Source organism: Nipponia nippon, unplaced genomic scaffold (genome assembly GCF_047370975.1).
Source record: "Nipponia nippon isolate SJK-2023a ecotype South Korea unplaced genomic scaffold, ASM4737097v1 scaffold_22, whole genome shotgun sequence".
NCBI lineage: Eukaryota > Metazoa > Chordata > Aves > Pelecaniformes > Threskiornithidae > Nipponia > Nipponia nippon.
Window position 1 is genome coordinate 7,043,946 of NW_028262339.1, and position 15,913 is coordinate 7,059,858.

Consider the following 15,913-nt stretch of genomic DNA (forward strand, 5'->3'; position numbering starts at 1 on the left):
GCCATGCAGTACTTAACTACAATTTAACAACTTTAACCACTTAATAACCTTAGGAGGGGAGAGAGAGAGAGAGAAGAAAGAAAAAGAGAATCACCAGTCCTGGATCCAGCGTTGGACCTGCCAACAGGGTTATCCGGTGGGGAAAAAAGAAAGAGAGACGAGGGGAAGTGAGAGTCCCTATTTATAGATTTCAGCCTCCGGAATTCTGGAATCTTCTCTCTTCCCAGTTTCAGGAGTGGTAGAGATACCAGTCGAATTAAGAGGGGTGACCAGTCAAACCGCGAGAAGTGATACCAGGACCCTCCCTCAGGGAGTACGCGTGGGGGGGATAAGGCGCCTTATCATGGTTTCATAGACTGCAGGGGATGGGGCCTAGGCAAGGCCTTCCTGTCTCCACAGGGCTCCCTCCCTCACCCTCACTCCAGGGTACTGTCCGGTCCTGGGTCCTAGCGACCAGCATTCTGGTTTTAGCACCAAGGCTGTTTGAGACATCTTGTTGTTTTGCACTAGCAGTTCTCTACACCACCCTGTGGCTCAAACAGCGGTGCAGTCCGAGTTCCATATTTTACATCTTCATCTTCGGTGGTGATTCGAATATAGCGGATAGAGGGAGAAAGAGAGGACAAGAGTTTAGAAATCATACACCTAACTACTGCAAGACCTATTATCACTGACAGAAATATCATTACAATCATAATACCAATATCTACAAGCCATTTTCCCCACCCCGTGAGTCCAAGAGACTTCAGGAGAGACTTGAACCAGGGTCCAGGACTCCAGTCGTTAAACCGGTCCTTCGGTTGCATTGCCCAGAAAAGTTCTCTGGTCTGCTCGGACACCTCTCTCATCTTTCGCGCTTCTTCTATGGTGGTAGTTGCGTTGTGAATGGTGAGACAGCATTCTCCATCAGTGAGATTTAACATTCCACATACTCCCTGCTCTTTTAACAATAACATGTCTAAAGCTAATCTGTTTTGTCAAGTCATTTTAGACACCTGTTGGACTTGCAAATTTATTGCCCCGAAAGCATGTCTGGTCCAATTGCTCAAGACGTGTACTTGCCGGGTTAGGTTTCCGAAGACAAACTGGTGTCTTTTAAAGGTTACGTATGGGGTAAAAATATTTTCTAACATTAGAGATGTTGTCATGCCCCAGGTATAATAATCGGGTATTCGGACTCCCTGCACTGCCCATTCTGGTGCAGTCTGAGGTGCCTGAACATCCCGTTTCCTCCGGTTATATTCAGGGTTGTTAAAGTCAAATATTTTGGAGGGGCACATTGATGGAACACCGATGGTACAGCGTAAACCCCCCATTTCGTGTACATGCAGGTGTGAGTACATTTTCCCATCTGAACATGCCCAGAGGGTACCCTGAGGGGCTGGATATTTAGCAGTGGAGCATGTTGATGGGTCATAGGGTTCGGTTATTGCGACTCCGCCTTCCCACGCAAAATTCCACTTTGCCTCATGGGTAAGTGTGACTCCACATTTTATCACGGTTTCTGAATTACTAATGGTTCCATTACACATGGGATCTCCAGGTTTAAACCCTATTACCGGAAAGCCCCAACAAGTCATAGAATCATAGAATGCTTTGGGATGGAAGGGACCTTTAAAGGTCATCTAGTCCATCCCCCTGCAATGGGCAGGGACATCTTCCACTAGATCAGGTTGCTCAGAGACCCATCTAGCCTGTCCTTGAATGTTTCCAAGGATGGGGCATCTACCACCTCTCTGGGCAATCTGTTCCAGTGTTTCACCACCCTCATCGTGAAAAATTTTTCCCTTGTGTTTAGTCTAAATCTACCCTCCTTTAGTTTAAAACCATTACCCCTTGTCCTGTTGCAGCAGGCCTTGTTAAAAAGACTATCCCCATCTTTCTTGTAGGCCCCCTTTAAGTATTGAAAGGCTGCAATAAGGTGTCCCCGCAGCCTTCTCTTCTCCAGTCCAAACAACCCCAGCTCTCTCAGGCTTTCCTCATAGCAGAGGTGTTCCATCCCTCTAATCATCTTCATGGCCCTCCTCTGGACCCACTCCAACAGGTCCATGTCCTTCCTGTGCTGAGGACCCCAGAGCTGGACACAGTACTCCAGGTGGGGTCTCACCAGAGCAGAGTAGAGGGGCAGAATCACCTCCCTCGACCTGCTGGCCACGCTTCTTTTGATGCAGCCCAGGATACGGTTGGCTTTCTGGGCTGTGAGAGCATATTGCCGGCTCACGTCCAGCTTTTCGTCTATCAGTACCCCCAAGTTCTTCTCCTCAGGGCTGCTCTCAGTCCCTTCATCCCCCAGCCTGTACTGATACCAGGGATTTCCCCAACCCAGGTGCAGGACCTTGCACTTGGCCTTGTTCAACCTCATGAGATTCACATGGGCCCACTTCACAAGCTTGTCCAGGTCCCTCTGGATGGCATCCTGTCCCTCAGGCGTGTCAACTGCATCACTCAGCTTGGTGTCATCTGCAAACTTGCTGAGGGTGCACTCAATCCTGCTATGTCATTGATGAAGATGCTGAACAGCACCGGCCCCAGAACGGACCCCTGAGGGACCCCACTCGTCACTGATCTCCATCTGGACATTGAGCAGTTGACCACTACCTTCTGGATGTGACCATCCAGCCAGTTTGCTATCCACCCAACAGTCTGCCCATCAAATCCATATCCTTCCAATTTAGAGAGAAGGATGTTGTGGGGGACCGTGTCAAAGGCCTTGCAGAAGTCCAGATAGACGACATCCATAGCTCTTCCCTCGTCCACTGATGCAGTCACTCCATCATAGAAGGCCACTAGGTTGGTCAATCAGGACTTGCCCTTGGTGAAGCCGTGCTGGCTGTCTCGAATCACCTCCCTGTCCTCCATGTGCCTTAGCATAGCTTCTAGGAGGATCTGTTCTATGGTCTTCCCAGGCACAGAGGTGAGGCTGACAGGTCGGTAGTTCCCAGGGTCCTCCTTTCTACCCTTTTTAAAAATGGGTGCAATGTTTCCCTTTTTCCAGTCCCCAGGGACTTCACCTGACTGCCATGACTTTTCAAATATCATGGCGAGTGGCTTGGCAACTACATCAGCCAATTCCCTCAGGACTCTGGGATGCATCTCATCAGGTCCCATAGACTTATGTATGTTCAGGTTCCTCAGGTGGTCATGAACCTGATCTTCACTTACAGTGGGAGGACCTCTGCCTCCCTGATCCCCATCAAATGACCCATTGACTCGGGAGGTGTGAGGAGAGAGATTGCCAGTGAAGACTGAGGCAAAGAAGTTGTTGAGTACCTCAGCCTTCTCCCCGTCTGTTGTTACCAGCTTGCCACTTTTGCTCATCAGAGGCGGTACGCTTTCTTTAACCTTCCTTTTCTGGTTGACGTGTCTGTAGAAGCCCGTCTTATTATTCTTTGCATCCCTCGCCAGGTTCAGCTCCAGCCGAGCCTTGGCCTTCCTGATCGCATCCTTACACAACTGGGCAGCGTCCCTGTACTCTTCCCAAGATTTCAGTCCCTTCTTCCACTGCCTGTGCATTCTCTTCTTGCACATATCCTGAATAAAGGCTCGCAGTTCTGGGATATACCATGTTTCTATGGGGTCCCATGTTAGCGATCCACAAGTAACTGTCCGTGAACACTTCATTAGAGGGGTATCCTCATAGGGTAGGGGATTTATTTCTCGTGCATCAATCGTACTATCTGGGTTGGACAAAAAATGCTTAAGGGACCAAGCATATTCATAACGAGAGCGGCTATGGTGAGCATAGCCACACCATTTTTTAGGAATTTGAATACACCAACCCGGGGAAAACAGGACATTATATTAGTGTTGCAGGGGTTCACTGTGAGAGGGAGGGTTCCACCAACATACAAGATAGCAAGGGATCTCCACCTCCCAGGGACACAACGTCCAATTTTTTTGGACTGCAAGGGTGGCACTTGTAGTTCCCCTGCAGAGCTGTTGCTTCCAACAGGTAGCATTCCACATGTCTCTCCAAGTTACATTAACCGGAAATCAATAGGCCACTGGAGAGGGCATGTATCAAGTTGTCCCGCTATACTCTTGGAATGGGAATGAGTCAGCTCCCCACAAACATTTTCCTTTCCAGTGTGTATTTTGAATACAGTTTTGGTTTAACGTTTCTAGCTTTGAATTTAGAATTTGTGAGAAATTTAGCCAAATGATGGCGAATTTAAAGCCTGCCGACGTGGACGTGGGGAGGTCTACACAAAGACCTTGGTCTGTTCAATTCCAGATCCGGATGAAACCCGTAATTAGTTCCCATGCCAAATTGGGTTGGTTATCCAAATTCCCAGTTGACTGAGACAAGACTATACATGCACAAAGTAAGAATATAAACTTCTCCCACACCATTTATCCCTAGTAAAGAAGAAAAATATACTTAATAAAATCAGACCAACAGCACAAAAAATGACCCATCCAACAACAGAAAACATAAGTCCCATGGTGTGCTTCTGACAACCTGTAAAACATATACATAAAGATGAACAATGATTAATAGGATGGGACAATCCATTGGGTATGAATTCGGTGATTCTTCCCGTGGGCGTCGGTAGCTTCCCAGGCATACACTCCAAGAGGTTTCGTTAAAATCAGTGGAACTGTTCCCACAGTGGGAAGCTCCACCAGCACGGGTTGTCCTGGGTAATGACGCGGGTGAATGGGGTCTTTGGTTCCTCTTCTTCCTGGAAGTATGGTGGAAGGTTGGGGACAGAAAGCAGTGAGTCATGGACATCCATTTATCCCCCAGCTACTGTTCACTTTATAAACTGCATTGGGCAGTCTCTCTGCCCACCTAGGATCGTGAGGCCTCAGGGCACGTTTCAAAAGCCCATTTGTGGGTTCAACAATTCCATTTGCTTGAGGGTGATAAGAGGTGTGGAAGATCCACTGAATCCCTTCTCTCTGCGCCCACTCCTTAACTATTCCTGCAGTAAAATGATTTCCGTTATCTGATTGGATCGATCGGGGTTTGGGTAGGTAACTAAACCAGAGTTTTAAACCTTTTACCGTGCTTTCCCCAGTAGCTTGCTGCACCGCCTCTGCTTGTGTCAGCCCTGATACCACTTCTACCCCTACTAATACATACACCTTTTCCCATTGGAAAGTCGAAAGGGACCGATATAATCTACTTGCCATGTCTCCCACAGCCCCTTCTTATCTCGCAAATGTAAGGGTGGGTCTTTCAGAGGGTCATGTTCTAATCCTATAGGGCATTGACTACAAGCAGAAATGATCCTGTTACACAGCTCTCGGGTTACAGGCCAGCCCCTGCCGCTGGCTTCTTTGAAAAGGTCTTTAACCCCTGAATGACCACGTTTCACATGCAACCACTCTAACAGATGTTCCCATTTCTCCCCTTCACTTTCTACAGCTATATTTGCTAGGCGGGTCAGCGAGTCTAGTTGGTTGTTCAAGAGATGAGCTGGATTATCTCCTGCTTGATGTGCAGCGATCCATCCTACCAGAAAGGATTTTTGTTTGGAAACATTCAGAATTTCCTCCCATTTTTCCCGCTGCCATACTGGTATTCGGTTTACCTCCCATCCGTTTTGTTCCCAAAAGGGGAGCCACTCTGTACACCCCTTGAACACAGCATATGAGTCTGTATAAATATACACTGGTTCTCTGGTCTCAGCTTCCCTGGTGACCATGCTCCATAAAGCAACTAATTCGCCCACTTGGGCACTCCCCTCACCCTCCGTTATGATTTGGTCCCCAGAGTCAACATGTAGTGCTACTGCTCGGTACTTCCACACCTTTCCCTCCCTCCTAGAGGATGCGTCAGTGAACCACACGTTTTTTCAGATGGGGCTCAAATGGAGGAGCAGGTTTTATGCATGAGGGAGGGTGTTCTGTGTCTGGGTGATCGGTGGGTGGATCTTGTATTTGGAGTATCTTGGGCGTTCCTTCCTCTATTTTCCGTGTGTGGTAATAGTGATCCAACTGCGCGTACCACTTCCTTACTGTTTCTCGCTGTGCCACCCCCAAGGGAGGCAGGATTCCAGACAACAATGGCTTCAAAACCTTAAAGGGCCCTGGTAGAATGATTGGTTGCTGCCGTATGATCCTTTCGGCTTCCTGCAAAGCTAAACTAACCACAAAAAGGCCCTTCTCCCAAACTGAGTAACATTTTTCTGCATCCTTAAAACTGCGCGAGTAGAATCCTATGGGACGAGTTGGACCTTCAGGCCCACGTTGCCACATATGTATAGATAGCCCATGAATTGCAAAACCCCATTTGATATGGAGTGGATCTGTTGGGTGTATTGGCCCTAAAGTCTGATACGTGACAGCTTCAAAAATTAACAACTATAAGGCTTCTTCATGGACGGGGGTCCAGTCCCAGGTGGCTCTTTTGCGTGTTAGATCATATAAGGGACGGGCTATGATAGAGAAATCCAGAATGTGTTTTCTCCAAAATACCGGCAGACCTAGGGCATGTTGCAGTTCTTTTTTATTACCAGGCATTTTTACTTGTTCAAGAGTAGTTAAAGTTTCAGGGGGAATGCACGCCATTCCTCCCCTCCACCAAATGCCTAGGAATTTTACCTCAGAAGAGGGAAGCTGTACCTTTTCTGCTGGGATTTGGAGTCCTAAATTCTCTAGGTGACTGATTATCTCCGTCTGGGTCTGTCCTACTGCGGCAGCATCGGGGCCGCCTATCAATACATCAATGATGTATTGATATACCTTGACGCCCTCTCCAGGCGTGACTTGAGCAAGCTCTTGTGCTAGTGCATAGTGCGCAATGGTTGGTGAATGGCGGTATCCCTGGAGGAGACATGTGAAAGTGAATTGGACACCCTCCCATGTGAAGGCAAAGCGGTCTCTGTTGGCTTCCTGTAAGGGAACCATAAAAACCATATCCTTCACATCAATGGTTGCTAAAATCTGATGCGCTTGCTCCTGTATGGTTGCAAGCACTTCGGCTATGTTAGGCACTGCAGCCATCAAGGGGCCTGTGTTGGCATTTAGGCGCCGATAGTCAATTGCTAATCGCCATTTTCTGTTGGGTTTGCGGACTGGCCATACTGGGGAGTTGTAAGGTGAGTGAATTGGAATAATTATCCCTTGCTCTCGCAACTTCATTATCACAGGGGTTATACCCTCTCAGGCCCCTAAGGGAAGAGGGTACGGTTTGACATTAACGATTTTGGAAGGAGGGAGCGCAGGTGCCGGTTGTAAAAGTCTTACAGAAACCATGGGGAGTCCGAATTTCCACTCCCTTCCTTTTGAGTCTATCCATGCCCTCCCCTTCAATAAATCAGGTCCTAAAATGTTCATATGCAAAGTACCCAATATCATCGTGACCTCAACAGGAGATGTGTCTCCCGGTAACCAGCATCTGACTCGAGCCGTTGGCTGTGGCTTAGTTTCCAAAAGCATCTGTGACCCAAATTTGTTTTTTATCGGCAACTACGCCATTGCGATTAGTGACATCCGCCCGAAGTGCTGACATCTGAGCACCTGTGTCAACTAAGAAAGTAACTGGGGTTTTAAAGGGACCAAGGGGAAAAGTAATTAACAAGTCCCCTTTATTGTTTTCTGTGAGCCTTCTCAAATGGACCCACTGGCTGTCCCCTGGCTCACTTATTGGGGACCATGCATCCAGTTTCCCATCCCAAGATCAATCAAATCCTTTTCAGGGGCGTTAGGTGCCTTGGAGGCACCTCCCACAATGTCGTTTGATCAGGGCTCCGCCCTCACACTCTCTCTAGTGGGCTGGTCAATTTGGAGGGGTACTTTCCATTTGTCTTTCCACGTTCACACGAGCTTCTCTAAGGCCATAGTAGGCACACCATCCATTAACTCCCGGGGAATTCCCTTTTCGATTCCCTCCGCCCACAATAGGTTTCTTCTTGCCCCTGAGGCCCGAGGGGGGGGGCAATTTTCCTGCTGTTCCACCCTTATAGCCAGTTATAGCCGCTCCAGTGAGACCCATTCTCCTACCATAATTTATCAGTTCCTGGGCTACCTCCCCCCAGGTCATGGCCCCTCCTCCTCATTGTTTCCACCCCCCACACCCCCCCTTGGGGTTAGCATATGCCTTAGACGGTCCTGCAGCTGTATCATGTACAGTTTCAGCAAGTCCAGAAGACCCTGGATCAGGGGAGTCATTCTATCAGGGTGTGCATTTAGCAACATTGGGGAAGGCTGTTGAGGGACTAAACGCCTGTTGTGCATCAACTGGAGGCAAGCAGCCTTTTGTAAACTTTCAGTTAAATGATTTATATTGGGGGCCTCAATACATGCCAGGTCTCCTCTTTCCAGGGGGTCTAAGCCTCCTGCCCAATACGTGGCTTGCTGAGTTAACGACCACGGCTCTCTTTGATCATCAGTGGTTAAAAATTCACCGGGCCCCCAGTATCCCTGTGCCTCATCTTCTTACAGTAAAACTCGGTCTCCGACGGTCAATGACACTCTCCATACATATTCAGTCTCAGATTCTTGAGCCTGCCTAGTATATTTTTCCTGGATTTTTGTTAGTTCGGCTGGCAAATACGGCACTGTCCAGGTGGTGACTTGCAGAGCTCCTCCACCTTGGCCTTCGGTGGTCTCCGTTTTAATTAATGGTCTCAGAATTGCCTGCTCCTTTTTGGTTTCGGGGTAAAAAATTTCTTGACTGATTTCCAATTCCTTGAGCGGGTGTAGAGGTCTTGAATTGGATGCCGACTTTTCGGCTAACTTTGCCAAACTTGAAAATCCCAGCTCACTATCTGGAATTGAGTCACGATCTGTTCAATCATAAACCCCCCGCTTGTTCTCTTCTAATTCAGACCATAAGATTTTCTCTCGGTTCAATGCATCCGCTAGAGCCGCGCAAGCCCGCTGGGTGACGTTGCACTCCACAGTTATGTTTTTGTGAACTCTCCAGTTGTTTTTGTAAACTGTAGTAAAGATAAGGGCTGGCGACCGGAAGATCACGTGCTGTACGGAAAGAGTTAAGGGTCGACCCTCCCTTGTCTCCGCCCCTTATAACATGACACACCTACTGCTGGGGGTATAAAGCCCGGGTCGGCTGGAGATCTAGGGGGATAACCTTGATGTGTAGTGTTTGCTACACAGTCTCTTTCCGTACAGCACGTGATCTTCCGGTCGCCAGCCCTTATCTTTACTACAGTAAACTTTCATTTTTCTCACGTTCCGCTGTTCATTAGTCCTGCAAAGACCTAATTGATTCTCTTTCTGCCTGCCTCGCCAAATGCCTTTCCTTTTGTGCTGCCATCAGTGCAGCTCCTAATATAGCACACACCAGAGCCTTTCCTTTACCCGCTCGCCACTTCTACTCTTTCGCAAGGGTGACTATATGATTCACCACTGTTTCAGGGTCATGCCAATTATCGTGAGCCCAAGCTATTCCAGGTGGTGTAGGGCACACCTTGTACTCCTTCAACTTCTCAAAAATCGGGGAGCAGTCGAGCATCGACATTTCCCAGGTAGTCATGACTTGCCACTGCTCGAACCTCTGCTGGCCTATGGCTGAGAGGTCACTTCCCGATTCTCCCTGTCTGCATTCGCCAGATGGAGAATCAGTATCCCCTTAGGACCTTCCAACACTGAGGGGATCCTGTCCATGAGCCAATTTAAAAATGTCACGTCCCACCTGGGGAGGAGGGGGGAGGAGTGACAAAGATTCGCAAATCCTCTCGGTGTGGATTAAGGTGGGCCAACACTCAAGGTCCGTACACAAACACCAGCTTTAATAGAAAGCTTCTATAGAGACAAATATCGAGTACAAATATTCGATACCCACCAGCCCTCTCACGATTATATCTACCCCAGCTATGCGGCTTTATGGGAAATCAAGGTAGGCCGTGCAGTACTTGACTACAATTTAACAACTTTAACAACTTAATCACCTTTAGGAAAAGTGAAAGAGAGAGAGAGAGAAGGAAAAGAGAATCACCAGTCCTGGATCCAGCGTTGGACCTGCCAACAGGGGTATCTGGTGAGAAAAAAGGAGAAGAACAAGCAGGAGAAGTGAAGATTCTTATAGAGATGTCAATTCTGCGCAGGGTGCTTGGTGATAATTCCACAAATCAAGCACGCACACCGTCATACAAACTACAGCACATTTATCAGGCTACATGATTAGTATAAACCCGCCTAAATTTACACTTATTGGTTAGTGATTAACATTTCATACACTATTGGTTTACTGTATTTAAATTAGCCTCGCTTGCTATGTAAATTAGCATGCATGCTCCTTTCAGGTGTGTGGGGGGGCAAGTCTTTTCGGTCCTGAATTGAGTCGGTGGTCGCGATCTTCCCTCGCAGCATTTACCTTTCACCCGGTTACTGCAGTTTTATCAAACTTCATGCTTCTCTGGCCACCGTCCAGTCTTTGGTGCCAAGATGTTCCCTTTTATCGGCTTGTTAGCTCTTCTTCAAGGCTAGAGCCGTTAGTTTTCCACAGTTCGTTATCTTTTAGCTCCCTACCAAATTCCTTTCCCAAGGCACAAGTAGTTAGTAGTTTTGCTAATTGGAAAATTACATCAGAGATACCAGTCGAATTAAGAGGAGCTTAACAGTCAAAACAAGAGAAGTGATACCAGGACTGTCCCCCAGGCAGTAGGTGGTGGTGGGGGGGGGAATAAGACGCTTCACAGACCACGGGGAATGAGGCCGAGGCAAGGCCGCCCTGTCTCCACAGGGTTCCCTCCCTCACCCTCACTCCAGGGTACTGTCCGGTCCTGGGTCCTAGCGACCGTCGCTCTGCATTCTGGTTTTAGCACCAAGGCTGTTTGAGACATCTTGTTGTTTTGCACTAGCAGTTCTCTACAATGTGATTCCTTGAAACAGAACTACAGTGCTGAAATAGTGAAAAGGGAATTCCTCACTGAAGTACCCTGGAAAGCTATCAGGAGACTCTGCAGCAGGCAATTCTGCAGCAACAGCGCGTAGCAACACAACATTCAAGTGGAGCATGTTACCTGTTTGGGCGAGATCAACCACCTTCTTCTCATGAAGAAGTAGAGTTTCTTTATCTTTCAGTGTGATGATATTAAACTCCCCACATTGCTCCTCTCTTAGGGGATGTTTTCAGACACGCACTCTGATTTTTTCACTCTCTGTCCATGGAGTCTCTTTCTCAGAAGTACCGGATCTACAACAACAGTGTAGTTTTACATTTTAAAATCAGGTTACTACAGAATCTAGAATATGCATAAATTTGACTTGGTTTGTTAGCTTTATCAGATAAATGTTTCTGTCTTTAATGGCTTATCAAAAACCAACCAACCAAACAAAACCTCACCTCTCATTGTTACATGGTGAAGTTTCTGCCATTTTTTCCTAAATAGACTGATGCCTTTTGTGCACTTCTGTTAAAAAAATAGTTGTGTTTATACAGCTACATCCCTGAGCTTGTTGCTGGACTGGCATATTTTCAGTTGTCCACAAACATGTGACTGAAGTTGGCATAATATGCAAGTTAACTTAATGAAAATTAATCTTGCTGAAATTATTTGCAGTCACAATTAGTCATTTAATTATGTACAGATAAAAATATGAACAGATCTTGAAAAGGAGAGAGGGTATAACATTTAGTTGCTTTTCCTCTTATACTGACTTTCATTCTTCCTATTATAGGCTGTCAAACAGGTTACAAGTAAATGACTCACGCTAGGAAACAAGACAGTATCACCATGTTCCTATTTAGCTCAAAGAAAATTTGAAATATTGATCTCGTTATTGTCTCCCCTTTGGTCTTATATCCAATTTGTTCCTTTTATCATAAAAAATTATGCGATTACAGACTACAGGCAAAGTTGTGCTCTTGTGTTTTGGCAAGTCTACTTTAGTTCCCTTCCAGACACCTCAGAAACATGAGGTCATTTTGTGTTTCATTGATTGACCTGCTGTGTAAAGCATTTTGTGATGCAGAATACAGAATATGCTTGAATTCAACCAAAATGCATTAATTCCACCTTTCCATTTTTCAAGCTGTCTTCAGACAAATGAGTAATGATCTTCAGCCTGGATTTGAATGTCAATTTGTTAGAAAAAAATTAATTTTAATCGAGCCTTGACTTGCCCAGTAGTGTTTCTGCCATGCTGTCCAAATGCCCTTCCCAAAATCTCTTAATGTAGCAACTGAAAACTGACATATACTAGTCGTCTCGTAAATTAAAACCAAAACCACAAGTTACTCAATATCTCATAACTACAAGCTTGTAGTATCATCATTGCTATTGTACTGCATGATTCCCCAGAAGCATATGACATGCAGATATAAATCTCAAGATGTGGTCTTCAAAGACTATACATGAGTAATCTTCACTTGTAACTGGAGTACCGTTAATTTTAGTATGGCTTTCCTATGCAGATCAGGATCAGGCCCTGTGTTTAGATGGAAAATTCTTTCCCCTTAAAAGAAAGGCAATGATACTTGAAATAAGATGCTTCATAAGCTAGTGTGAGCTTATGGATATCACTGGGCACCAAATGTTGTCCAACAATTGTTCAGAGGCTCTGAAGTTTAATTCTCATGTCACCAGAGGCTGGATTTGGTTACCTATAGAAAGAGCCTGTTTTGATCTAAGAGCTTGAAGGGGAAAGGACTGATTGCAAGATTTGGAGAAAGGAAAAACTGAAGACTTGGAGGCTCTGTTTATGAGAGAAAAGGCATAAATTCTTTCTAGTACAGAGACACATTTAATTGAATATATTTTGTATGGGAACAGAATGCATTTTAATTCTATATGCTGAACCTGAAGTTTAGATTTTCTACTAACCTTTCTTAAATGGAAATTATATTTTATAACAAAATATATTTTTTATTACTAGAAAAAACAAAAATTTCAAAACAGATAATTAGAAACCTGATTAGACAATAGATCAGAAGAATCACTGTGCCCTGTCTGCTACTGTCAAAATCAAGCCATTTGCTGTGGGCAAGTGCAAAATATATTTAAACATATTAAGAGAGCTCTTTATCTTTCTGCCATCTGAAATCATGCCACTGTTTTCCAATGTTTCTCATAGATGAGACTGCATTAGCCTTCGCAGTGGTCAAATCACAAGGTGACATGGGAATGGATGGATTCAGTGAAGTAGCTAGGCACTTGCAAAACAGGAATCACAAACCCAAGTGTCAGCAGACTGGCCCAAGCCCGGAATGCACAACATGCTCTCTACAGTCAAAACAGGAGAAAGCTGGGCATGTCAAGAGGAGGATGCAGAAAGCCTACAAGATGAACCATAACACTAGGCACAGAAGAATGTGCTTAGAAAAAAGAAGAGAACAAGGGAAGAAAGTGAGAACAATGGAGAACATGGCTCTATTACAGGATTCAAAATCTTGAACTCCTCTAAGCCATTAGGTTATATTTTATTGTTTTTTTACTTTCCAGCACTATAAATCCTGCCCTTTTTGTTGCACCTTGTCTCAGCTTCTAGAGGAGACAGAGAATGCACTAAGATGCCAATATATGTAGGAGGTTAGTACACTTTCAGGGAGGTGATAGTGCCCCTGTACTCAGCACTGGTGAGGCTGCACCTCAAGTACTGTGTTCAGTTTTGGGCCCCTCACTACAAGAAGGACATCGAGGTACCAGAGCGTGTCCAAAGAAGGGCAACGAAGTTGGTGAAGGGTCTAGAGAACAAGTCTTATGAGGAGCGGCTGAGGGAGCTGGGGTTGTTTAGCCTGGAGAAGAGGAGGCTGAGGGGAGACCTTATTGCTCTCTACAACTACCTGAAAGGAGGTTGTAGCGAGGCGGGGGTTGGTCTCTTCTGCTAAGTAACAAGTGATAGGACGAGAGGAAATGGCCTCAAGTTGCGCCAGGGCAGGTTTAGATTGGATATTAGGAAAAACTTCTTCACCAAAAGGATAGTCAAGCATTGGAACAGACTGCCCAGGGAAGTGGTTGAGTCCCCATCCCTGGAGGTATTTAAAAGACGTGTAGACGTTGTGCTTGAGGACATGGTTTAGTGGTGGACTTGGCAGTGCTAGGTTAACGGTTGGACTCGATGATCTTAAGGGTCTTTTCCAACCTTAACAATTCTATGATTCTATGATTCTCTGGAAGGTGGGAATGAATTCTTTCCAGCACAGGGGAATTATAGATCCGAGTCTTTCATTTCACAGGTTAAGTGCTCTAACTACTGTCTCACCTTAGTACTTTTCCACTGTGGCAACAGCATCTATCCCTCCAGGCTACATGCATGCTCAATGGGAGTTGTAACCAGCACCCCTACTCCATGGATCCTCCCACATACCAAATCTTTCACCACAGCCTTCCCAGACCAAGCCCAACCTCATACAGCTACCACTCTTCACTGCATTTTAAAACAAAACTGCCATGACTGCATTGCAATGAGCTAGATGGTGGTAGCATGTGTGTAGGGGGGGGTGCAGCTCTGCCTGGTGAATCAAGAAAAAATTATTTTGTGCTTTAAAAATGTTGCCAGGGTAGATTTACCAGGGTTTCAAGATAACCATAGCCCCTCTGTTACCAAACACTGGGAAAAGTACGAAAGTTACAGATAATGTGCTCAGGGAGCAGCTGCAAGGCGTCCCTCTGACCACCACGTCTGTATCCCATCCCAGTTATATTAATTCTGTTTCTTTTTAAAGCTCCAGTTCAGAAATTTCTTTATAAACAAATATAGCCATCACAGCATGCATCCTTTTTACTGGGAAAAACTTGACAAACTTATCAACATATTTTTGAAAAATAATGTTTTGCAAGATAGTCTCATGGAAAGAAAGAGAGAAAGAAAGACTAGCCAGAACATCAAGAAAACAAAGCCTTATATCCTGAAAGACAATGAAGACTATTCTTAGACAATCTTGGTGAGGAGCAACTGGTGAAATTCAACCGTTCCCTTCTAACAGACTTAGAGTCACAAGTGCTTATTAATCTCTCCCTTCTCTTTAAGATTTTGCATTGCTCTGTACAACTTCTGTACTGTTAGGATTGCTTATTTGGAGGTGATGAAGAGAGATTCTCCTCCCCAATGAAGAAAGAATTAATTATGACTAACTTGAAATATAGTAAAATAAAGGTGACTGATTATTACCTGATACAGGAATGAGGTAGTCCCTAATTATACTCTCAAATATGAGTTACTCTTTGTATAATGGAAGCTTCAGAATCCCCCAGGAGAGGACCAATATCATCAGAAACAGCTGGGACAGCTCAGGTCATTTTTTTGTGCATATTGCATAAGTATTTAGGTCTCTTCTAGTTAATCTGATCAGCTCGTAATCATGTGGTTGAATGTTCCCAACATAATAGTCAGACTGGTCATCCTCAGGGTTTTCAGGCCCCTGAGCTGGGAGATGGAGATAGGATGCAGAATGAAGCCCCAGTTGTCAAAGAGGTGGCAGTCACCAACCTGCTCCTCCACCTGAATGCTCACAAGTCCATGGGGCCAGACGGGATCCACCCGAGGATACTGAGGGAGCTGGCAGAGGAGCTTGCCAAGCCACTCTCCATCATTTATCAGCAGTCCTGGTCAACCGGGGAGGTCCCAGCCGACTGGAAGCTAGCAAATGTGACGCCCCTCTACAAGAAGGGTCGGAAGGAGGATCCAGGGAACTACAGGCCTATCAGCCTGACCTCGGTGCCGGGGAAGGTCATGGAGCAGATCATCTTGAGTGCCATTACGCAGCATGTGCGGGACAACCAGGGGATCAGGCTCAGCCAGCATGGGTTTATGAAAGGGAGGTCCTGCTTCACTAACCTGGTCTCCTTCTATGACAAGGTGACCCGCTTAGTGGATGAGGGGAAGGCTGTGGATGTTGTCTACCTGGACTTTAGTAAGGCCTTTGACACTGTCTCCCACAGCATTCTCCTGGAGAAGCTGGCCGCTCACGGCTTGGATAAGTGCACTCTGCTCTGGGTTAAAAACTGGCTGGACGGCCGAGCCCAGAGAGTGGTGGTGAATGGAGTCAAATCCAGTT

The 15,913-nt window shown here is 46.0% G+C and overlaps 1 long non-coding RNA gene across 1 annotated transcript; it reads right to left on the reverse strand.

Annotated features, from left to right (window-relative positions):
* Positions 1 to 9,912: 9,912 nt before the first annotated feature.
* LOC148055460 (uncharacterized) lies at positions 9,913 to 15,549 on the reverse strand. The gene is made up of 3 exons (XR_015705380.1): positions 15,028 to 15,549; positions 10,938 to 11,110; positions 9,913 to 9,949 (listed from the first exon to the last, which is right to left on the reverse strand). It is a non-coding gene; the product is annotated as an uncharacterized LOC148055460 (long non-coding RNA).
* Positions 15,550 to 15,913: the final 364 nt, after the last annotated feature.